Source organism: Protopterus annectens, chromosome 10.part0 (assembly GCF_019279795.1).
Source record: "Protopterus annectens isolate FY-2018-M chromosome 10.part0, PAN1.0, whole genome shotgun sequence".
NCBI lineage: Eukaryota > Metazoa > Chordata > Ceratodontiformes > Protopteridae > Protopterus > Protopterus annectens.
In genome coordinates this window covers 1,112,487,371-1,112,514,089 of record NC_056744.1, presented here as the reverse complement: position 1 = coordinate 1,112,514,089, position 26,719 = coordinate 1,112,487,371, and positions in this window count along the sequence as shown.

The window sequence follows — 26,719 nt, the reverse complement described above, 5'->3', positions numbered from 1 at the left end:
CATACTAGACCTGATCATTACCAACATGGGGACTCTATGCTCCACACCAGAAGTATATCCATCATTAGTAAGATCAGACCATAAATTAATTTCACTGGATGTCCACATCCCGACCCCAACCCCAGCCCAGAAAACCACAGTGAAAACTTCTCAAAAGCTAACTTCTCACTTCTCAAAACTGAAGTGGAATCCTTCAAGGCCCCAGGGCCAGTAGAAACTATGGCCCAAACTGCAGAATCCTATATAAACGCATTCTATGGACATCTCCAGGAATGCATGGATAATGCTATACCAAACAAAACCAAGACCCAATCATCCAAAGGCAGGCGTCTAGTCTGGTGGACCCCTGCCATAAATAAACTGTACAACAGAAGGAGGAAGTTACTACATGATAGAGCAAAATTCCTAATAGGGAAGGCATCTCTGATCAGTACTAGCAAAAAATTATGATCCCTCATAAGATCCTCCAAGGCCAGCTTCGAGAAAAAAATTGCACAGGACACCAAAGACAATCATAAGGCTTTTTTCAGTTATGTTAGGAACCTGGGATGCAACTCCCAGACTTGTTCTGAGTTGATTCTAAACGACAAAAAATACACTGAACCCACAGACATCACCAATATCCTGGCAGACAGGTTCAGTGCAAACTTCTCCACCCCTCCCCCCCAAAAGAGCAAGTATCTATCCCGGCAGAGGGCTGCCTCCCAAACATCTCTGATGCTCAGGTGAAGGCTGCCCTCTCCAAAGCAAAAAACACTGTTTCCATGGGACCAGATGGCATCCCAGGTTGTGTCCTACATGAACTCCAAGAGGAACTAATCCCTCAAATAAAACAGCTATACAATCTCAGCCTCACTACAGGATATGTGCCCACAGAATGGCGTACAGCAACAGTGGTCCCACTCCACAAAGGTGGAGCCTCTACGGACCCCAGAAACTATCGCCCCATAAGCCTGACTAGCTTAGTCTGCAAGGCTATGGAGAGGATCATCATGGAGCTCATAAACAAAGACATTGGGGACCTACAGACACTAGATCCTACCCAGTTCGGCTTTGTCAAGGGCAGATCCTGCCTTTTGAACCTGGTTGACTTCTTCGAAACAGTCACCAAAGCCATAGATGAAGGGAAGGTAGTCCACACAGCCTATCTGGACCTTGCAAAGGCATTTGACACAATACCCCACTCAGGCATCATAGATAAGCTATCCAGCTTAAATATAAACCCCTATGTCACAAGATGGGTCGCAAACTGGCTCAAACACAGAACCCACAGAATGAGAGTTGCTGGAGCCATGTCAGACTCGAAACCGGTCACAAGTGGTGTCCCACTGGGTTCTGTCCTGGGACCACTCTTGTTCGGTATATACTTTTCCCAGGTACAGGCAAACGTGGGAGGACCATGGCTCACCAAGTTCGCAGGCGACTGCAAACTGGGCGCCATAATCGACTCTCCAGCTGACACAAACATCCTTCAAAAAGGTCTCACAGAGACAGATAACTGGTGCCAGCACCATGATTTAAAGCTAAATGCCAAAAAATGTATAGTCATACCCTTTGGCAAAAACAATGTGCCCACAAATTACCACATAGGCAGAAACCCATTAAGTACAGAGAAAGTTATTAGGGACCTGGGGACCCAAGTTGATAGCAATCTCTCCTTTGAAAACCACATTGCCAAAGTGGTTAGAAAGACCTTCTACATAGCCCACCTCATCATGAAGGGTTTCACATCTAGATCAAGAGAGGTAATCGTGCCTTTATTCATCCCTCATCAGGCCCATCATAGAATACAATGCCCTTTGGGATGTACCTTACCCGACACCTGCAGCAATTAGAAAGACCCCAAAAGTATCTCACCAAGAGGATCAAGGGTCTCAAACAGATGCCATATGCTGCTCAGTTAAAAAAACTCCAGCTCTACTCAGTTGCATACCGCCTACTTCGAGGCGATCTATTCCTGACATACAAAGCTATGTCAAATCCAGAATTAATGGACATGCTCCACCTCAGTAAATCTAAATCCCTTAGAGCCACACGCTCGAGGGACATGAACCTCAGCACAGAAATAAATAGAACTTGCTGGAGGGACAGGTTCATAACCCAGAGGCTCCCTTCACTCTGGAATAGAATTCCAGTTCATGTGAGGCAGAGCACCTCACTGAATCTCTTCAAGAAGAATCTCGATAGGTGGATGGGGGATCGTAGGTTTGTCCCTGGGATTACTCCCGTGTCACTATTAAACAGAGGCACAGTAAACTAAACCTTAAAAAGGGCACAGTATACTCAAATCAAGGGGTGGCGTAAGCCATACAGAATCGGGCTAGGCTTATAATTGCCCCAGGGCAGATAGCCTAGTATGAACCTATGAACCTATTTTTAACAGGGAATTTTAAGTCTGTACATGAAATTTGATTATGATAATTAATTGTATTAGTGTTGAATGGGTTTCCATTATTAATGTGTGTTCCTTGTTTTTAATTGACTTTTATTAAAGTCTGATTGATTAATTGGGGAGTATATATAAAAGGCTGGGTGTTGTGTGCATATTGTTCTGATGAAGTCTCTTTAGTGGAGAGGAAAGCGCTCAACTCGAATAAAGTGGTTGTCTCATTTGGATTTGTTTTTCTTCTTGCTGGCTCTTGCATTCATTGTTTTTTCTACTTTTGGGGTAAAATGGTGATTAATTCCTATATTCTTCTTCAGCACTTCCTATACTTTGTTATACTGTCTTTCAAAACCCGAGTTGCATAGTTTACAAAGACAATTGATTTGATATATATCTGCCAAAAATATGTTTTTGTTAGGACAGCAAACAGCTAGATGAAAATGTTTGTAGATATCTAATTACATATAGTAAATAACCCATGCACAGGCAAACTAATTATAGGGGGTTTAGGAAAATGAATAAAATAATAATCTGTAATAAGTATGCATGGTGATTGTGGGGCATGATGTAGATTTATACACATGGCAAACATAGTCTTAATTGAATTGAAAAATGAGTAAGTTGTGCATTGACACACACAAAAAACATAATGTCTGTTTTAGTGTGAGTAAACTGTAGAGCAGTGTTTTCTACAAAGCCAGGGTATGGAACAAACAGTGTTCATACTTGCCATAGCTTGTAGAAGTAAATGCACAAAGGACAATTACTGTACAAAGTATAACTAAATCAACTTTTTACAAATAATTCAAAAATGATATTTCTAACAAAGTAAATGAAAGGGAAATATTGTTGTTGCCTATATTTAAAAATTGCTTATTGCTATTAAGCATGAGAAAAAGAAAGAGCGATTGAATAAATTAATATATTAAAGAAAGAATGATCGATAAAATATATTTCACTGAACCATCCTGAAAATATGCTTTAACGTTTTTTTCAGTTTCAAAATCACTCTGATATTAAGTCACAAATACTTACTATGTAGCAAAACATGCATTCCCTTATTTCACACAAAATAGTATCTATATGCATCAGCAGTCTTATAACATGTAATCAGTATAACAGAATGTTCTACAAGTCAAGTCAGCTTATAACATTTTGTGAAAATAATCTGGAAATTATCACAATTTTTCAATATTGAAACAAACTGTAAAGGCAAGAATATATTATCTATTGTATATATAGAAAATGCCACAGTATTTCTTTTTCAAAAATGGAAACAATGGCAAGCTAATATAAATGAACACAACGTAAAAGACTTGGCCAATTGCCAAAACCACTAAAACCACCAAAAACAAATAAGCGCTTTCATCTTAGACAATTTCAAAAGACTTCATCAGATGATACAATGTTACAACATACCACAATTTAAAACATTTTCAAATCATGATTGATGCATCTTCCATTATTTAAAGATATATCATCCAAAAAAAAACTATAACTTCATATTCACTTTAAAATAACATTACTTAAACAGAAGACAGCTATAACATGTAAAAAATCATAAAAACCATAAACAATTAGATTATGTAATAAATAATGGTGGGCATGATACAAATTTAACAAAAAGTGAAATCACAGAATATCAAGACAAGGAAACCTAATGATAGATTGTTATAATGGCTAAGGTAGATTATGTGGAAAGGATGTATAATATTCTGTTTAAGGAAATTTACAGATAGGTATCAAAAAATGAAGTTAATATCTCATATAGAAAAACTGATGTTTTACTAAATGACATCTTAATGTAACAGCATATAATGATAGACAAGTATAACTATCTGAATATGTCAAGTCCTTTGGTACCCCAAAACTTTGGGGTACCAAAAATACAAAAGGACAAATATAACCCACCAATGAGGTCAATAGTTGATGTCTGGTGCTGCATAACTTACCTAATAGCTAAATTTTCAGATTATAATTTTAAGGGGTTAGTGCAAAAATTAAATCTGATATTGTTAATCCTCGTCCACTTCCTTACGTATGGGTTACGGTTTCGATATCGGAACCAAGCCGGCCATATACTATGCTTGCACCAGTGATAAACTCTCGAGCTAAGCAATCTCTTACCCATAATCCCCCTCTCCCAGTTACCTCCGATTTCCTTTGCCGTGTCGCCATCAGGTCGTGTCAGGCTGTTGTTCTTGAGCTTAGTGAAACCTTTTTTTGTAATTTTATTTCTAAATAAGGACTTTTTCCCTCAGAAAAGTTGATTTTCTGATCTCTCTTACCTTATCACATTTAGCGACTCCCTTTTCTTTCAGTTTTCTAAAATTTTTTTAGTCACTTTCACCCTTTTTATCTAATGTAAGGTATCAGTTGATTACCATAGTTGGTAGATAGCCTTTCCTTTCTTTCCTTCAAGTAATTTTGTGTTTTTGTATTATTGTTGGTATTTGCCTTTCCTATAATATGACAGATAAAAAAGGTAGTACTGGTTTTAAAAGATGTTATGATTGTGGACATAAACTACCTACTTCAGATGCACATTCTTTGTGTGTTTTCTGTTTAGGTGCACCTCACTTAACTGTTGACCCACCATGTGGGATTTGTAAGATTTTTTCCAACAGGACACTGATAGAGACGAAAAATAAACCTTTGATGAAAGGGTTACTAAAGTCTTCCTTTTCAGAGACTATTTCTGGGTTGAAGGCCTCAACCCCTCCAAGATCCCATAAAAAGAAGTCTGAGGATGTTTCAAAGGCTAAATCTCTTCCTTCGTCCCCGGCTGGGGATTCTCATCAACCAAGAAAGAAAGCAAAGATTTCTGCTTTGGATCCAACTCTCTTGGATCTGACATCTTCGGCGCCTAGATCTTCAGCTCCGAAAAAGTCCTCGGCACCACCTATGTCTATGGCACCAATGTCCTTTGCTGTATTGGAACTGAGGGGCTCCTCAGTTCAGACTTCTTTACCGGCACCGACCTCACAGTCGGCGCAGACCACCATTGTTTCGGAACCGACGGCTCAGTCCTTGTTTACTATTTTATTGGTTTCAACCTTGGCACTGACAACTACTTCGGCACCGACCTTTTCATCGGTGCAGACCATTACATAGGCACCGATGACTTCCTCGGTGCAGACACCTGTAGTGCAGTCCTTTACAGCACCGTTGTTTTCAGTGCAGTCTACTGAGATGGGCACCGACCTGCCCTCATATCTAGATAGACCTGTTTCCCCCTCAGCTGTTTCTGTGAGATCTACCAGAAACTTCTCCTAACATGATGTATTGCAACTTGTGGATCAAGTGCTTTTGGCCAGAGGAATTCCACCTCTCAAGTCCTATCCTTCTCCCTTGAAATCTATTGACGTAGCACAGTCTTCCCCCTCTACGGTTCCCTTTATGGATCTCTCTAAGGAGCTGCAGTTGCCTTTGTGGCAGAAAAATTTTGCTATGACCCAGGATTTGACTTTTCTCAGCCATCCTGGGACTCCCAGTCGGTAGGCTGGATCACTTAGGGGATAGGTGGCTTCCCCCTTGGGCACTCACCCCTCTTCTAGTGGACCTGATTTCCAAGTCAGGGAGAAGGCCTTGATGTCTACCGCTGATACTGTGCTTACTATCTCACCATCCTCCTCTGGACCACCATGTGCACAGGTCGCTTCTTGTGGACACTGGGCGCAGAGGTCTCAGAATATACTCCCACAGGATATCCCCTTGGTGTTGTTTTCTCCAGCATCTCCCTCTGAGGAAGTTCATCAGAAATCCTCATGCAAGAGGAAGCATATGGACTCCACTGTGGAGTCTCTCACTGAAGACACAGACTTTGATGATGAGGAAGGGTCCCCTCGTTCACCTTCTGACGTATCCTTTGGTGATATCCTAGAAATCCTTAAACAGAGAGATGAATGGCAGTCCTCTAACCCAACTTCTGAGGAGTCTGTGTTCCTGCAGGCTTTTTGGGCCCGGCTCCCTATCTCCTGGGTTACCCCTCCTGCAGACAAACTGGTCTGGCTCATTGTGCAGTGTGCATGGAAGACCCCTGATACTGATGAGGCCATTCCCCGGAGGTCAGACAAAATCTTTTCCCCCCCTGCTTCTAAACCTCATTGGTCTAAACATCTCCCTGTAGATGCTCTGGTGGTGGCAGCTGCAACTAAGAAAGACCTGGCAGAAGAGGAAAGCCAGACTGTCCATCTGCCCAACAAAGAGTCCAGGGCATTGGATAGGATAGGGGAAGTGCACCTTTGCATCAGCGTCCTTTGCTATCAGGTCGCTGAATTATATGGCACACTTCACCAGACTTCAAAGAGACCTAGTATCTGAGCTCTCTGAAAGTTTGGCAGGTGCCGTGTCTGATGAGGTCTATGACAAAGTGGCCTCTCAGCTGGCCACTATTGAATCGATTTCAAACTCCTCCATGCGCTTGGTGTACCACGCATCAGAAGGAGCTGCTAGAGCAGCGAGTTCAGGCATTGTTTTGAGATGACATGCCTGGATGCGCTTGTGTAATTTCGCAGAACCCTTCAAGGCTTCCTTTCTCAGTCCTCCCATCGAGTTCTCCTCCTTGTTTGGACCCAAAGTCAAAACTACATTGGCTAGGTGTGAACAGGATGGTAAGACCCTGTCTGCTGTAGGTGTCAATTATTCTTCCCCCTAACATGCTTTCTCCAGAATCCAAAAGAGTGGGAAGATGTGGTACAGAAAATCTCAGGGTCCTTTCTGTGACAGACAGACCAATTTTTCCCCTAGGGCCAGAGGGGGAAACTCACAAGGAAGATGTCCCTTTCTGGGAAGAGGGGGTCCATGTAATCAGGGTTCCAGAGATTCCTTCTCTGGGAAATCCTACCAGCGCTCCTGAATAGCAGCCCAACCCCTTTCCCCTGGAAGTGGTTGGGGGACGTTTCTCTTTGTACCCTTCTGCCTGGCTAACCATTACCAAAGATTCTTGGGTACAAAGGATAATAACCAGAGGTTACAAGATCCCCTTCGAACTTTGTCCTGTCCCTCCATCAAGATTTCCCGACATTCCACCCAGTCAAAGGGAAGAAGCAGCTCTAGAGATTACAAAGCTGCTAAACAAAAGAGTCATTCAAATAGTCCCAACAGACCAGATAGGATCCAGATTCTACTCAAGACTATTTTTGGTGCCAAAAAAAAAACGGGGACTGGAGACCAATTTTGGATCTCAGTGTGCTAAACAAATTTGTGAGTGTGGAAACATTTCAGATGGTCACTATACAGTCTATCATTCCTCCCTTGGAAAAAGATGATTGGATGTGCTCAATAGATCTTCAGAATGCGTACTACCACATAAAGGTGGACAGACCATCAAGAAGATTCCTGCACTTCTGTGCAGGAACCAGTCATTACCAGTTCAGAGTACTACCCTTTGGACTCTCCACAGCTCCCAGAGTGTTTACAAAGTGCATGGCAGTTGTCACAGCTCACCTGCAACTTCAAGGTTTTCAGGTTTTTCCATATCTAGACGACTGGCTCCTCTCTGCCCCCACCAGACACCTATTGGAGGAAGCCCTGGCATACTCTCTCAATACTATTGAAAAGTTGGGCATAACAATAAACTGGCAGAAATCCAATCTCACCCCTTCTCAGTCCACAGAGTTCTTAGGGGTCATTTTGGGCTCATAAACTTGCAGAGCGTCCATACCGGAACACAGAATATCAAGAATCAAGACAGCAACTGTTACCAGTTCTCTCAATGGAAAAGTCCACAGCTCACTCGATCCTGCATCTGTTGGGCTCCATGGCAGCTTGCATCACCATTGTCCACTTAGCCATGTCTCACATGAGGCTTCTACAATGGCTACTGCTAACCCAATGGTATCCTTTTCAGCTTCCCCTTTCAGCCAAGATTCACATAACTCAGAGATGCAAACAAGATCTAAAGTGGTGGTTGAACCATAACCCATCACAATGGTCTCACCCCTACTCCCCTCAGCAGCCCAAGGCTTCAGTCACCACGGACACCTGCTTGATGGGGTGGGGAGGGCTATGTCAGGGTCAGACAGTCCAAGGCACTTGGTCTGAAGTGGAGGCTCATCTGCATATAAATGTTTTAGAGCTGAGAGCGGTGCTTCTGGTGTTGCAGGCATTCCATCCCTTGCTGCCATCAGGGACAATTGCGATACAATCAGACAACATGGCGGTAGTCTGGTACATCAACAAACAGGGTGGAACCAAATTCTACCCCCTCTGTCGAGAGGCCATGAGGATATGTCAATGGGCGATGGCTACCAACCGCTTTCTTCGAGCAACGCACATTCCCGGGAGTTCCAACGTGATAGCAGACAGACTCAGCAGGTGCATTCTTCAACCTCATGAGTGGCCCCTGAATCCTCTCATAACAGCGGAGATCTTCCACCATTGTGGCCATCCATGCTGCGACTCTTTGCATCCCCGACCAACTTCAAATGCAGCAAGTACTTTGCCCTGATTCTCCCTCCAGGACAGTCACCCAGGGATGCTCTAGTTCACGATTGGCCCTCGGGTCTTCTTTATGCCTTCCCACCCACTCCCCTCATTCCTCAGTTTCTGAAGAAAGCCCGTCGATTGAAGAGCAAAGTGATCCTTATTGCTCCATATTGGCCTTGCCAGATTTGGTTCCCCTTTTTGTGGCCTCACCTGCTAGATCAACCATGGATTCTTCATCCAACCTCGGAGTCGATCTCCCATCCGCAGAATCTGATTCACCCCAACCTGCACAGTCTGAAGCTCACAGCTTGGCTAATTCCCTTGATTGCCAGGCAAAATGATCTTTCCTTAAAAGTACGGGACATTCTTATTGCATCTCATAAGCCCTCCACTAGAATGACTTACCTAGGCAAATGGAAAAGATTTACCTGTTGGCTGAAAGATAAGGAAATTGATCCCTTTTCAGCACCAGTTTTGATGGTACTCGAATATCTAACTGCCCTATTTCAATCGAGGCTGTCAGCATCTACCATTAGAGTACATTTGGCTGCGATCTCTAATTTCCACGAGAATATCCAAGACTCCTCACTCATGTCTCACAAGTTATGTAAAGCCTTCATAAAGGGTGTGAATCATCTGAAACCCCCTTTCAGGGAACCTATTCAACCTTGGGATTTATCTTTAGTTCTTCAAGCTCTGACATTACCCCCTTTTGAACCAGCTGCTTCATGTGACCTCAAATATCTGTCGTGGAAGACCTTGCTATTGGTCGCTATTAATTCTGCCAGACATATCTCTGAACTTCAGGCCCTATGTACAAAGAGTCTATACTTGATTTTTCATCCAGACAGGGTATCCTTAAGAACTAACCCTTCCTTCTTGCCAAAAGTCATTTCTGAAATGTCTATTAATCAGACCATTGAATTGCCAGTGTTTTTTCCTGATTATTCTAATGAGGGAGAGTACTGCCTACATACCCTAGACATACACAGACAACTCCATTTCTATTTTCACAGGACTAAATCTTTCCATAAATCAGACCAGTTATTCTTGGCGCTTTCTGGATCTAGATTAGGATGTGCTGTTGCTAAGGTCACATTGGCTAGATGGTTAAAAGACACTGTGACCCGTATTTATTTGGTACACAATACTTCTTTGCCAACTACCATCAAGACTCATTCAACAAGGTCAGTGGCAACTTCTGTTGCCTTCTTTGCCAGAGCTTCTTTACATGACATCTGTGCAGCTGCAACTTGGGCCACTTCTCATACCTTTATCAGTCATTACAAGTTGGACTTGGCCTCCAGGGGAAGAGCATTTTTTGGTTCTATGATGCTCAGGAATGTCCTTCCATGAAAGCCTCCCAGGAACAGAGGTAGCTGGGGATTCTGTCCCATACGTAAGGAAGTGGATGAGGATTAACAATATCAGATAAAGAAGTTATGTCTTACCATAACGTTCCATCTGTATTGTTGATCCTCGTCCACTCATTACAACCCTCCCTCCTTCCCCCTCCTATGGCTTCTAGTGGATCTCACCATCCATCTCTTTAAGTCATTTGACCAGAGATAGTTTCTACCTTTTTCTGACTTGCAAACTCCATCTGAAGTAACTAGGAGATGGGGATTATGGGTAACAGATTGCTTAGCTTGAGAGTTTATCGCTGGCGCGAGCTTGGTATATGGCCAGCTCAGTTCCGATATCAGAACCATAGCCCATACGTAATAAGTGGATGAGGATCAACAATACAGATGGAACGTTATGGTATGACATAACTTCTTTTTATGGTTTTAAAGATCCATGGGGTTTTCTAAAGAATTGTAGCACTGAAAATATGATGACAGTTTGTTTGTTTAACAATTTATGTCAAATACTTGTTCACAGTAATTCTACATTCAATTGGTGTGCAATGGTTTATTGAATTTTTACATAGCAATAGCAATTTAACACAAGATGAAATTAATTTATATGCAGACTTGCTTGATTTGGTGTTAAAATAATTGTATTTATTTTGAAAGGCAGTATTTCCTTCAAGAAAAAGTAGTAGCAACAGGGTCTGCATGTGGGTTATTATTCATTAATTTTGAAATGATAGAATGGGAAAGGAATTTTATTTTGAACAGTGGATTCAGTAAGTCGTGATGCCTCTATGTGCGGTACCTGGATGAAATTTTCATTGTATGGAAGGATAATGTTAGTAAAATTCCTTCCTTTATGGAATATATGAATGGAACAACTGAATTATTAAAGTTTACTTGCGAAATAGGGAAGGATAGCATTTCATATTTGGATGTTATGTTGGTTAAGGATTGTGTTAATTGTGAATTTATTTCTAAAATATATAGAAAACCAACATATTCTAATTTATTCCTACATTGCACCACTGCTCATTCTATCAAGCAAAGAAGACAGTGGTAAAAGGGTAAAAGTGCAATTTGTGTGGGCTGCACAAATGGTTACATTATTTGACGTCTTCATGGATGAGTGTATGAAGTTAAAAGGTATGATCTTAAAAGACGATATCCAAAAGAATTTGTAGATTGTTCTATGCAGGAGGTTGTGAGGAAAATGAAGGATGATGTCTTCAAACCCATCTTGATGGCCATTATGGCTAATAATAACAATTTAGCAAATACGGAAGTGCAAGAAGTAGGATATAATGAGAGTATGAGAATAGATTTTTTTGGATGGTGACTCATTAAAGTAGGTTTTGAGGAAAAACAAGTGTATTATGGAGCAAAACATCAGGATAAAAGAAATTATGGGTGAACAGACAGTAATTATATACAGAAAAGGAAGAAGTTTTAAAATGTGTTTGAGTATTTGCAAAATAATATGAATAGTAAAATAATAAAGAATAATGCTATGAAAAAATGTGGATGTTGCACATATTGTAAAAATATAATTGTGGCTGACACATTTTGTATAAAAGGTGAACAAATAAAGTAAAAGGGAATTTTTTAACACAAGAGGTATCGTTTATGCAGCTTTATGCCAGGACTATATGTAGTTTTACACTGGTAAAACTGAGTGGAAACTAAAAGAAAAGATTTATGAACATCTTTATGAAATTAGGAAAAATAAAAATGCTAATGCCTTATTCAAACATATTTCAGAACATTTGTGACATGAATTTAAGTTTATTGTGTTAGAGATGGTGGAAGCTAATCTTAGAGGTCTGCCCTGGGGCTTATATTTCTTATTTTCCTTCTTAATCATTTTATGTTACCAGAAATTCTGCTTTAACTAGCTCCATGATTTAGATAAAGTGTTCTGCTTACCTTTCAAGACAGCTTAAAGCTGTATCTGACCTTTTTGCAAGATGGCTCAGCAACTGTTATGCTTTCTTTATGAATTAAGTGCTAGTGAATTAAGGAATTCAATTACATTGAACTGCGGTTAACAAGTGTTGCAAGTAAGTATTCTGCTTGGTCAAAACTGACTTGGGATGAATGTGTTGAAATAAAATCTGCTTTTATTATTGTGGTGGGTTCTTCAGTTCTAGCCAATTTCTGCTTGGCTCTGTGGTCTGGCACATGTAGCATGGTTCTCTTCTTTACAGTCTAGCTGTTGGACTTTGCAGCTGTTGGGATTTGAAGCAGTGGTGGTTCGCTTGTAGCATCTTGTGAGGCTTTAGTTTATTTGTGCGGCTGGGGTGGTGTTGGGGTGGTTCTCTCCTCAAGGGGTTGTTGCTGGTGGGTTGCTGGTTTGCAGCTTTCTTGTATGGTGGGTTGGTGGTCCTTTGTGAAGCATGGTGTACTGTTTTGGGTTTTGGGTGGTGAGCAGTGCTAATGTTTGGGGTCAGTTTCCCTGGGATGGTCGGTGGTGGTAGTGATTTGGTGACTCACAGTTTTTGGTGACTGGGCTGCTTCCAGCTGAGCTACAAGCATGCCTATCAACCTCTTCACACAAGAAATCTGGGCAAGACCATAAATAATAGTGAGACAATGGTACAAGAATAGGGACAATTTTTGAATATTGCTCTTATACGCTTAGATAGTTGATAGAATAATGGGTTTTGCATTAGTATGAATTTTCAGAAGTCTGACACTTAAATATCTGTCATTATTTTCTGACTTCAGTCCTCAGTTAATAGCCAGAAAACCAAATTTACAAGGAATGCACCAAAAACATGAGGCACAGGTCAGCACATTCTGTGAAAATCTATGCAGTTGAGAGGTTTGGCTGCAAGTGACAGGGCGTTTTGCTGGCTTTTATGGCAGCTGTAAGGAATGGTTGTTTACCATGCATGTGCGGTGGCGAGGACTGTTATGGGAGGGGGATGAAGTGGATAGTACTGATGCATGGACACTCAGTCTACCTTGGAGCCCCTTGTCACCTCGATGGGAGGGGGGTCATAGTAAATTCAGGAAGCAGGGCTTATAAATAGGTTTAAAATATCAAACAATAATAATAATTATAATAGCTAATTCTTCCCTTTTCAGGAAAATGCATTCAAAATGTTAGTCAGTGTATTTCAACAGAAAGTGGGTTGGAGAAAAGGGTTAAGTATTTTGATGGCTTGTCCCTATTAAGCTACAGCTCGAAATATTTGATCGGAAAATTTCCTTTTCTGTTACAGATTTACAGTCACTGATGACTGGGCAAATACTATTTCAAGACCAAACTGTTGAAATGAGAAATTTCTTACCAAACTGAATTGTTTAAGCTTTGTGCAAAATACAATGAAAATATGGAATTTGTAGTGATCTGCAAATAATGGGGTTTTCTGTGCATAAGCAAAATTCCTGAGGTGATTGGTAGAAACTGCAAAAACAGAGCATTGCTTGTTGATCAAACAGTTACATACATGGAAAGTGAAAAACATCTGTATAGGAGTACCATACATAGAGAATATTTTTATTATTTATTTATTTTCCATTTGTTGACCGGGCTAGTCTAGCTGGATACATGTCCATTTTTAGTAGAGGCCCAGGGAGAAAAGCTTCATGTTGAGTACAACAAGCCATTAACGAATAATATACAAAATAACAATATACAATAAAAAACACCAAATTAAGTACAATCATAAAAAGTATACAGAAGAATACAGCAAAATGATATACTGTTCAAATAAAATCTAAATAAATATTAAATAAATAAATAAATAAATATTAATATTTAATACTAAATATGTAAAATATACTGTTTTGTTTCCCTCAAAAATGTATTGGTTTTAGTTAATCCAGTGTGAATCGGGAATGTGAGTGTGACCTCATTCCCTCATGAGGGTGTGCTGGTGCAAGATTGGTTATTCTGGCAGCAGTATAGGCTTGTGAGACAGCATTTAAAAGTTGGCCCAGTTTTGGATTCTCTTACGGAGTTGGAGTCGGAAACTCAAGTAGGTTATGAGTTAGTGACTTCACTCATGAGGAATGGATAATGATAGGAAACAGAGACTATAGAATAGAGGATATGCCATGAGACTCTGGACAGTTGATTAAGTCTGTGGTGAGAGGTATGATTGGAGCAGAATAAAATACAGAAGAAATAGTTACTGTAATAGGAATGTGGTGAACTGCTCTTAATGAATAAAGGAGACTAATTTCAAGTTATTGACTTTCATTACTTAAGCTAGGTGGATTGGCTGAGTCACTAAGGTTTAAACTTTATATCCTTATGGGCAGGGTAAATTTGACATTTTAAAAGGTATATGGGTGCACATTCTTTATTTTGGTACTGGTTCAAGTTAATAGTGCCAGTATTTTAACAGTGTTTGTGACTGCCCTGGAATCTTCCAGATCTCTCATTGTTTTGCTGGAATTCTTTTCTGATGGGTTTGAGAATTATCATACTGCCTTTATTAGACAAGAGCAGCATGGGGCGAGCTATATTATGCAGGGAGGTTGGTATATTGGTATGGGTTTATCTCTTAGATTCTTATTGCTGTCCTTTCTTTTGGCAGATGGCTGAGGTGAAGTTTGTGGCAAAGATGGGAAGCCATTGTTTCGTGGGCTGAGGAGTTGTTCCAAGAATTGCTTACAACCGAGTTGTTGGCAATCAAGGAACCTGGTGAGTTCAGCCGGAAAAGGAGAAGATGGGCAATGAAGAGCAAGTTGGAAGCTAAGGGAACCAGCCATGGCAATCAAAGGATATGGTCATGGTGGATGTTCTGGCCATTGGAGCAGTGTATGATGTGGCTGCAGGTAAGGAGATGCTGGTGGGAGTTTCGGTAGACACTTCTGACTTCTTGTCTTGGGAATAGCTTGGGTATAGGTGGGGATGAGTCACATCAGAAGTCTGGAGGAAGTGCAGGTGTCAGGGAAGGTCTGCAGAGGATTAGGGAAGGAAGCAGGTTCAAGGTGAGGCATTCATCAAGGAAGGCAGTGTAGGGTTTTCTTGGGAATATTTACATTATCCATAGGCAGGGTTGAGTCACAACATGAGACTGAGTTTGACTTGGGGACTTGGCCAGGTGATTGGTTAGTTATCCAGATCCTGGGTTAAGGTAAGAGGCAGTCTTGCTGACTCCTCACATAACATTTTCGGTTAAAGAAAAGATCTGGAAAGAGGAGTAGGTTGACATTTTCGAATTAATTGATGCGGAAGTGGTTCAATGCTTACTGGAATCAGAAACTGCAAATAGCAAAGATCTTCTGGTGACTTTAGTGGCTTGGGGTAAAGAAGAGTAGGTAGGATGTGACCAAAACCATGGGGAAATTAGTTGTTAGGCTTTATGTACTACTTGCTTGTTAATTTGGGCAATCCAAGTTGACTTCTGACCAACATGGGTGGATTACCTTTTTTGTTTCAAGTATTTCAAAGTCTGTGAAGTAGGGGGCAAGGGAAGATTATTCTTTTGACCATCTAACATACTGCTTTTAGTTAAAGGAAAGATATGGAATGAGGAGTCCTGATATTTTGAATTAATGGTTGTGGATGGGGTTCAATATTGATGGAAGAGGAAATTGTAAACTGTAAAGATTTTTGGCAGCTTTAGAGGCCTCAGGCAGAGGTTGATATGTAGACTGTGACCAAGGACATGGGACAACTGGATGTTAGGCTTCATTTATTACATGGTAGTTTAGTTGGAGAAAGATACAGCCTTTGGCTTTACCATTTTGGGCTTATCTTTTCATCATCTTTGAAGCATAGTGTACGATCAGAAGTTTTGGAAGCAGAAGGTGGGGGATCAGTCACTGCACTGGGATGTGAGACAACCTGACATTTGGGTAGCCACTATGGTTGATAGCCTTAGAGCCATTAGCAGGTGGGTTTAGTTAAAGGGGGTCAGGAGGGGGATGTGCTGGGCCTTTAAATCAGGGTGTTCCTTGTGGGTGGCATGTAGGTTTTCGTAGGTCTGTTTAAAGTGTATGGTTGTACATACGGCTGTGCAGATGGCAGCTAGGAAAGTATGATTGTTAATTGAGTTTGCAGTATCCTGAGTCAGATGGGTTACCTTTATCATTTCCTGGATTTCAGGGTAGTCAGGGTAAGGATCATAGGAGGTTACTAGGCTAATGGCCCTGGGCCCCTTACAATCCTAGCCAAAAGTTTATCCACAAAAAAGAACCCTCAGTCAGCACCTGTCGCCCCTGTCAATGAGGGACAAAGGTGGAACTCCTGGGACAAATTTGTGGTTTCTCATCCTCTCATCAAGACTGCTATTCATAGATTTCAGTTCTGCCTTCAACACTGTGATCCCTCAGAATCTGATATCGAAGCTACTTCAACTAGGCATAGACTTTTATTTTTGCAATTAGATTCTGAACTTCCTTACTGAAAGGCCTCAAAAGGTTAGTGTGGGAGACAACAGCTCTGAAAGTATCATCCTGAATACAGGAGTATTGCAGGGGTGTGTCATACACCCTCTCATTTTCACTCTGCTGACACATGACTGCATGGCCAGATATGAGATGAATATGATTATCAAATTTGCAGATGACACCACTGTTATAGGCCTGATCAAACACAGAGAGAAGGAAGCCTACAGGAGCGAGATTGATCAGCTACTGGTCTTGTGTGACAACAACAATCTAGCACTGAATGTCAGCAAGGCTAAAGAGTTGATTGTTGATTTCAGAAGATCTCAAGTACTACAAAAACCTCTGGTGATGAAAGGGATGACAGTAGAAAGGGTCAAGAGTAAATATTTCTTGGGTGTTCATATCACATAGAACTTATCTTGGTCAATCCATGTATCCAGAACAGTCAAAAAAGCTCAGCAATGGTTGCACTTTCTAAAAAAATGTAGGAAGGCAAAATTACCAAGCTGCATACTTCAGACCTTTTATAGGGGCACCACTGAAAGTGTCCTGACCAACAGCATTACAGTCTGGTACGGGAGCTGTAACAATCAAGATCAGAAGGCTCTCAAGAGAGTTGTAAGGTTGGCAGAAAGAATTATTGGCACCTCTCTTACACCTCCAGAAAATCTGCACAAACGGTGCATTGACAGGGCCAAATGATTTCCAGCGATCCAAAACATCCTGCCAATGGTCTGCACACTTGCCTCTCCTCAGGCATGAGATACAGAAGCCTGCATTGTAAGACCACCAGAATAAATAACAGTTTCTTTCCACTCTCCATTAGACTGTTGAACTCTTGGGAAAAATGAACCATCAGTCTGTCAAAACACTCAACCACTTCTGTTACATAACTAGCCTATCAGGTGGCTTATTTTATGGATGTGCAATAACCAAATGTATTACTAAGGTAGCTCACCTACCACACCGAAGGACTGTAAAGTGCAATATACAAACTGTCCAATAATTCAGTCTAATCATTCATATCTATCTATATATATATATATATATATATATATATATATATATATATATATATATATATATATATATATATATATATATATATATATATATATATATATATATGTATATAGATAGATAGATATACTGCTATTGTTTCAATTTTACTTTGACAATATTACATTCAAATTGTTCATTGTCTTTCTTGTCTCCTGTTCTGGGATGGGTGTGGGTCACTGCTGTCCTTCTTTACTTACTAATTGCTACTTATTAAAATTCTGCTGTGATATTTTATTATTTTTTCTCTGTCTATATGTGCAACTGTTTCCTGCATTGAGAATGAAGCATTGTAATTTCATTCAACTCCACTGCTGTGTAGTTCTGAATGCCAATAAAGTTTTCTTTGACTCTGACTTTGATCAAGGTTGTGCTTGAAGAGGGTCAGCAAGGTATTCTGTTTGACATGTATGGGAAGTCTATTCCAGTGACAGGGCAGCCTCTGGGAGACAAATATGTCTCTGCAGCAGGGTTTGTTGATGTCACATATTAGATTTAGGCCTATTGAGTGGGTAATGCGCAAGTTAGACTTACGTATATGGAGCATCTCTAGTAGGGCAGAGTCCGATATTGCCTTGTAGGTGAGACACAGATCACTTCTGAGCAATCTGTTTGATACTGAGTAGAGGGATAGTGATTTGAGTCTGTTCACATAGGACACATGTTGGAGGCCATGGATTGTCTCTGTGAGGTATTTCTTTGGCCTTTCTAGTTGGTGCAGGTGTTTGGAGAGGTACATACCAAATGGGACATTATACTCAATTATAGGTCTAATGAAGTAAGAGTACAGAGAGGTAATAACCTCCTTTTTTCTGGATGCAATCCTTTTACTTATGAGATTAACCAAGTAAAAGGCTTTTCTGACCACTACCGTCACATGGTGGTCGAATGTGAGATTCTTGTCAATCTGAGTACTCAGGTCTCTTACTACAGATTGCATGCTTATGGAGTTACTGCTGATGTGGTAGTCAGTAGGAGGCATGTTTTTGCTGAATGGTACGATAATACATTTTTTCTGTTTAACTTAGGGCCATAACTTTGACACCAGTTATTTGTAGCAGTGAGGCCCTCTTGCAGTATGTTAACATTATCTGGGGATTCAATGACAGCACCCAACTTACAGTCATTCACAAACTTGGTCAGCCACAAGCTCTTTGTCTTTGGCTGAACCTCTGAGAAGTAGATGCCAAATAGTAAGGGTCCCAGGACAAATCCCCGGGGAACACCTCTAGTGACAAGTCTGGCTGACGAAGGTGGTGGCACCTATTTTGACTTTGTGGGTCCTATCAGTGAGCCATTTGGCCACCCACCTGATGATACAGGGATTTACCCCAAGTTGTGTTAGCTTTTTGATGATGCCTGAGTAAGGGATTGTGTCAAAAGCCTTGGCCAAGTCAAGGTAAGCTGTATGCACTTACATTCTCTCATCCAGGGCATTGGTGACAGTCTCAAAGAAGTCAGCCAGGTCCAATAGGCAAGATCTGCCCCTGATGAATCCGAATTGTGGGGTCAAGTACTTGGAGATTGCCTATGTCCTTGTTTATGAGATCCATAATAATATGCTTCATGGCTTTACAGATCAGACTTGTCAAGCTAATGGGACGATAGTTTCCTGGGTCAGTAGTGACACCACCTTTGTGCAAGGGGATGACAATGGCAGTTCTCCATTCTGCTGGAATGAAGCCTGTAATTAGGCAGTGGTTGAACAGGTTGCTCAATGGCGAAGCTAGTTCTTGCTGGATATGGTACAGAATACAGCCTGGGATACTATAAGGTCCCATGGAAGGCAAATTTTCATGGGTGGAAGAGTGGGATGTCCTTTCATGGGTCAAAGGGAAGACTGCATTGTCCCATTAGCGTACAGATATTGTGTCAGCTGCTCCTGCATTTTCCTGACTCAGAAGTTGTAGCTGAATTAATAAATAGATTTTTTGAGGGATTTTCTATCAATTTAGGGGTGGGAAGGATCAATCTGTAGAAATCTGCATTCCTTGCAGGGGAAGGAAGAGATTTTGTAAGGCTTAGCAGAGAATAATTGAAAGGTGGATAGGTTATTGTGTCCAATTTATGTTACTTCCTTTAACAGCTTTAAGATTTCTCCATTGGGGTTAGGTCCTTAGAGGTTGGCAGGGAATTTCATTAGATTCACCATTCATCTTATTTAGTGGGGAATTCTGTGTATGATTTTATTTCAGGAGATGGCGCAACAGTCAGTTATGCATTGTTGGGTGATGCAGTGCAGGTCATTTGAGAGCTAGCACACCCATGCCTGCTGAAGGTAGATATTGAATCCGTTTTTCATTTATTACTGGTTTGAGAGGAAGAGTGGCCATTGTTGGGCAGGGTGGTTGGGTTTAAGCTTTACTTTGGTAAAGCAATGCCGATGGGATGCTAGGTGGCTTGTGCTACTCTGAGAAGTTTACCACTGCTTTCCATCGGATTTGGCTCCAGTTGGTGGGTGTAGCCAGAAGGCGATAAATTATCTGGTTGGCTTTTTAAGAGTAGGTGAAAGGTTTGAACATATGCGTTTGTCTGTGGGGATGTGTGAAGAACTGGGTGTTCCATTAGTTAGGTAGCAGCTAGAAGGCTCAAACAAGGCATTTTTTTTAATTGCTAGTAGATGTAGGATAGGGTTTGTTTGGTTTACCAGATGCAAAAGTAACACAATTGCTATAAAAGATTTAGTGGTGAAAACCAAGTACAAGGTGTGGATTAAGGGGCAGTTCATCCGGGTCATTTCTTCTGTGGATTACTGGCCTTTTGTTGAATGGGGGGAAGCAAACATCATAGGGTAATGGTTAATAAGTTGTTGTGGGTGGCTTAGCATTGTGGTTGTCATTTTTGGAACAGTTTAATGGTATGGCTTTTATCAGGTGGATTGGATTGTTGTTTATAATGAACAAAAAGTACTGTAATGAGGGACTTATTTTGAGGGGGGGATAGTTTGTAACTCACTGGCCAGCAGGATGGAAGGATAACTGGAGAAAGGATGTTGACTGTTTGGAGTTAGTTTCAATTTGAAAGGCACTGAAGGTCTAACAGAAGAAGTTGTAGGGGAAAAGGGTTAATTTTCATTCAGTCAATATGGCAGAGGTATGAGTACTGGTGTTGTCAGACGAGGTGTGTCAGTTTGGCTTGATCAGGTGCTTGGTACAGAAATCTTGGGCAGCTTTTAAAAGGAAGGCGGATGGCAGGGATTTGCAAGATTTTGTTAAATTTGTATTGCAGTTGCCTGAGGAGAAAGGAGTTTGATGTGAAGTTCAGTAAGTCAAGGTGGACTTAGCGGTGATTAGTATAGTTGCCTGGGTGGCAGGGTTGCATGACTTTATTAACTCTTGGACTGTGGTTCATATGGTGAAGTGTTGGGATGGTGCTGATAGTGTGAAGACTGACAGACGATGGTCATGGAGGTATTTATATGATATGGCATTGGGATTTTGATGACAGGGATCCAGTGTGGTACAGAGAGGATGGGGAACACCTGGATGATTTTGGTTTGCATTTCTTTAAAATACACTTAGCATGATTTTGGAGGGTTTGCTTAATGTTTTGGAGCGAATGAGGGGTAACAGCCTGTGTCAGGCTGCTTGGCAGAGAAGAGGGACAGGCTTGTCTCTCTTCTGCTCCCCTCCAGTGTTGAATGTTTAATTCAATCAGTTGGCGAATGAAAGTGAACAAATAGACACTGCTTGATAAGTAAAAGTAAGCTAGCTGAGGTGAGGACCCTGCTTATTTGGTAAGGGTGAATGGGGTTACGTTGGTTATGCTGCCATAGTAAATGGTTATATGGATGTTCATGCTGTCAGCAGTAAATTAAAATGTTGTTCAATAAAGTACATTTATGGAAGTTTAATAAAGGTCATCAAATGTCATTGTTTGTTTATTGAAGGGGACTGGGACAAAGCACTAAAGTGTTGTGTTTGTAAAAAAATTGACAGAATTGCTAACACAGAAGAAAATGGCAGTAACTTTCATTTCTGCATAACAAGTGTGTGTATGTGTGTGTGTGTGTGTGTGTGTGTGTGTGTGTGTGTGTGTGTGTGTGTGTGTGTGTGTGTGTGTGTGTGTGTGTGTGTGTGTACTTACAGGTGAACTCATATGGATATGAAGAACTCAGACTGACAGAAGTAGTTTAATCGGGATATGCTTTTCCAGTAACTCTTTGCATCTCCAATTGCAGGAGAGTGGCCTAATGGTTAAGGTGCTTGCCTTGTAAATGCAAAGTGCAGGCTTGAGTCTCACAAGGAATAATTGGCTAGACTTAAAATGGCTCGCAAGGGAGGTTGGCTTAGTACTAATTTATGAACTGTCTTCTATTAAGTTTTGCTTATTTTTGAAGGGATCCCATTTTATAAGAAAAATAAGACTCTCCAAGATATCATAATGTTGTCTGATATCAGCATGTTAAATTTTGCACAAAGGGTATGCAATTACCAGATCATAGGATCATAAGAGGTTACTAGGCTAATGGCCCTGGGGCCCTTACAAGCCTAGCAAAGAGTTTATTCCCAAACAGAAACCTCCATCAGCACCTGTCACCCCTGTCGATGAGGGACAATGGTGGAACCCCTGGGACAAATTTATGGTTTCCAACCACTCATCAAGGTTGCACTTGAAGAGGGTCGGTGAGGTATAGGAAAAATAATCACCGCTGCTAAGTCTCAAACGCAGGACCCTCTAAACTACAGCATAGTGTACTAAACCAATAGGCCAACTCAGCTCATTCTTTACTTTGTACTTGAAGGGACAGAATAAATTTGTTTCCTGTTATGTGGATGTATATCTATCTATATATATATATATATATATATATATCTATATATCTCTCTCTATATATATATATATATATATATATATATATATATATATATATGGATAATGTAGTTATTTTTAATTTTTGGGATGATAATGATGTGTGCTGTGCTCAAAATATGCCTTCATACTCATTCAGGTATATGCATTCTTTGTGTATGTCAACACTGATGCCCAGGAATATATGATATATGTTTTTTTTTTTCTGCGTGATCTATTATTGTGAAATGGTTTAATTGGGATTTACATACTACATGCATTTTTTCTACAAATCTTGACAGTAGTTTTCTGAAAATAGATGTCTGTCAGTTTTTATACAAAAATCAATGGAGAAAGGTAAATCCCAAATATCTGACTCTCTGAAATCATATAATAAGTCTGCATATCCTCCCTGTGGTCGTGTGGGTTTCCTCCGGGTGCTCCATTTTCCTCCCACATCCCAAAGACATGCTGTAGGTGGATTGGACACTTTTAATTGGCCCTAGGCATGAGTGTGTGTGTGTGTGTGTGTGTGTGTGTGTGTGTGTGTGTGTGTGTGTGTGTGTGTGTGTGTGTGTGTGTGTGTGTGTGTGTGTGTGTGTGTGTGTGTGTGTACCTTCTGTGGAAGGTTGGGTGCTGGGCTGGCAACTCGACACCATAAAACTCCACTGCCAATCATGAGCGGACAGGTGATTTGCTGTGGCGACCCTAACCGGGAAAAAGCTGAAAGAAGGGAAGAAGAAGATGAATTTCATGTCATTCAGTTTCATCAGTCTTATATACTAAAAATGTCATATTATTTTGGGCTTAATGACTTTCATCTTGCATGAAGTTATAATGCATTTTGTACATTGCATTTTATATGCCGTATATATTATGTTTAGTTTATTTTATATTTTATATTTAGCAGTCTTAGAGCTTTTCTTGTCTGTCTTCTGTGAACACTGTAACTGCTAATTTAGACTGTTCCAGATAAAGAAACAACAAGCAAAACTAATCAGATAGATAGATAGATAGATAGATAGATAGATAGATAGATAGATAGATAGATAGATAGATAGATAGATAGATAGATAGATAGATAGATAGATAGATAGATAGATAGATAGATAGATAAATCATTTGGTAGCTTGTCAGAGGTCCAGAGTAATTCTTCTGAAATCCAAGGCATCTAAGGCTAAATGCAAGAAAATAAGTACATTTTGTTATATTGCACTTATTAAACTGTATATTACATCCAACTGCTGAATTATTTCTGCTTTTTACTGTTTGTGACTGCATCATGCAGTGGTGGTGCTGCAGTAGCGTTGTCGCCTCACAGTAAGATGCTGTCTGGTTCGATTCTCAGTTAGAACGTCTTCTGTGTGGAGACATGTGTGAATGGGTGCAACTTCATTGAAGGTTGTGCATCAGGCCTGGCAAGCCGCTATGTAAAAAGCAGCTGCCAATCATTAGCGGACCGGAGTTCTGCTGTAGCGACCCCTAACTGGGAAAAGCCAAAAGACACAAACAAACTGTTTGTGATTGCATCATTTTTTGCACTTTATTTCAGTTCCACTGTTAGCCTAGATAGCATAGTCTAAATTCAGATCTTCTGAATCTAGCCTGTTATTGATACACTTGAGAAGTAAATCAGCCATCCTACATTAAAAAAGACTACCCTGCACCCTTGTGGCAGGAGACTGTAGATCCAGCCTTGTCTGAGCTGGGGATTGCTGGAGGAAGGTCCATTGTGTGCTTTACTATTGGTAGATCAGCTTAAAAGTGTTTGTTTTCATCTGTATTTATGCCTCGCATTTAATAGTGCCCTGTATAGATGCAAACACCTTGAAATGCAATTTTTCCCTAGACATCTGTTAGTGGAACCCGCACAAGCTTCCCTGCTGCTCTGCAAGCAACTCTGTTGCCACATGTATCACCCATAGTCTACAAATGAACAAGACCCTTTGTTAATCCTAGCACAAAAACTTGTCAAACTAGCCCACTCCCTTCCATAATAGTACATATGGTAAAACCCTGCTATAATGGATGGGGAGTTTCCCATCATTTCATTTGCCAGCCTGATTGACATGGGCATCCTGGGACAATGTATTAATTGCCTCATGTATACTGACAACCACGTACTCCTAAAACAAACAAATACCCCATGTGAAAGCTGCAATTACACTACGAAACTGGAATCAATTTTTTCACATAATAACAACTCGGGCATCAAACAGGTTGCCAGCACACACATTCACCTCTCACACAAAATAAGGTCATGACACATAAACCCACATATGAGAAATTAATCACTAGAAGCCTAACAAAAGATCAGAGACCTCTCAGATGTAAACCACTTGCACACACTACTATGAGAATAGAAACTGCTACACATAATAACACATACACCAGTGTTTTAACAAATAAGCCATCACCTCAAAACCTAATGTCTTGGTCACAGTCAACTTCATAGTGGACACACACATGTCCCTCTCACCAGGCTGGACAAGGAGAAGGTCATGGTCGGCTGCCTGTCAAGTGCCAGGATCCATCAAATCATGCATGCACTCAAGTCACTCAACAACAAATACCGTTATGACTCTGTCATAGTCCATGTTGGGGTGAATGAGGTACTTCTCTGGACTATATGAAGAGAGCCATGACTGAACTCTCAGATTATGTGTCCCAGGCAGGTATGACCCTAGCTTTAAGCACCATTGTACCTTCACCCAGGATGATGGCATATTATATGGCCAGGGGGAGGTCCAGTATCTGTCAGCCAAGGAAGGCATGATTGACAGGCCATGTTGCTTTGCCAGGGATGCTCTGCACCTGTCTTCTCTTGGCTTTTGGATACTGGTAAATGTGCTTGCCTACCTCCTAGTGCCTATTTTAGGCAATGTCAAAAACAACAAAATTTCTGATGTAACAAAATCCACTTGAGCCGCACTCAAGATTCTGCTGATTAATGCTAGGAGTCTAAATACGAAACTGTACTCCCTGGAAGCAATCCTTACCCTGGAAGATGCTGATGTCTGTGCAGTTACTGAGACATGGTTCAAGGTTACAGAGAGCACCCTGGCCATGCAAGGCTGCAATACCTTCCACATGTTCAGACCTCAAAATGACTGTGCAAGAACCAAAGGTGGAGGTGTATCCATCTTCATTAAAGCCAAGTATACCTTGAGACTGGTTAAACAGTATGAGTCTCTTGAACTACACCATGCCCAATTAACTATTGGCAAAATACCATACCACATCATTGCTAGCTGTAGGTCCTCCACCATGAACCAATAAAAGCACACTGCCTACCTGAACCTATTGGAGTCATTCACCATACAGTTCAACACCTTAGTTATGGGAGATTTCAACAATCCTGCCATCAACTGGATGACATACACAAGCACAAACATACTTGCCTAAGGGTTCCTTGACTTTGTCAGTACAAATTCTCTTGAGCAGATAGTCTTCACCCCCACAAGGGGGCTCAAATGTCCTAGAAATAGTACTCATCAACATGGGGGGGGGGTTCACTGCACCCCCCCGTGTGATGCACTCAATGGTAAGGTCAGACCATAAATCAGTCATGTTCGAAGTGACTATTGGACCTGACACCCCTACAGGAGCAAAAACACTGAAACCTTTTCCAAAGCAAACTTCAGCATACTCAGCAATGGTATAATAAGTTATATACCTCCCACAATCACAGACAAGAATGACTTGTATGCAGAGGTGCACACAAATGTCCTGTACAAACACTTAAACAACTGTATAGACTCGGCTATACCTGACTAGATCAAAACCAGGTCCTCCTGAAAAAACAAGCCACCTTGGTGGACCTCAAGTATAAACAGGTTATATAACAAGAAGAAGAGACTGATGTCTAATAAAAAGAGGGAACTCACTCAGCAGAGAAAGAATTCTCTCCACAGCATGAACAAGCAAATCAGAAATCTTATAATGTCCTCAAGGCTAATTATGAATCTAAAAAATAGCATCCCAAGCTAAGGATAATCATACGGCATTCTTTAACTAAGTCCAAAATCTAAAAGGGAATGCCCAGCTCTGTACCGAACTGGTAGTAGATGGTACCACATTTACTATACTGGAGAAAATTGCCAACTGTCTAGGTGACAGATTGGCACAAACTTCAACCCCCCTCTCCTCACCAGCCACACCCTAAAGCATACTTGTCACCAGTCCTCTTCCTAGTATCTCTAGAGATAAGGTCATATCTGCACTCTCCAAGGCCAAAAACATAGCCTCAGTGGGACCAGATGACATCCCAGGTTGCTTAATAAGCAGTCTAAAACAGGACCTATCAGACCCACTGGCTTTGTTCCACCAGAGTGGAGAACAGCAACAG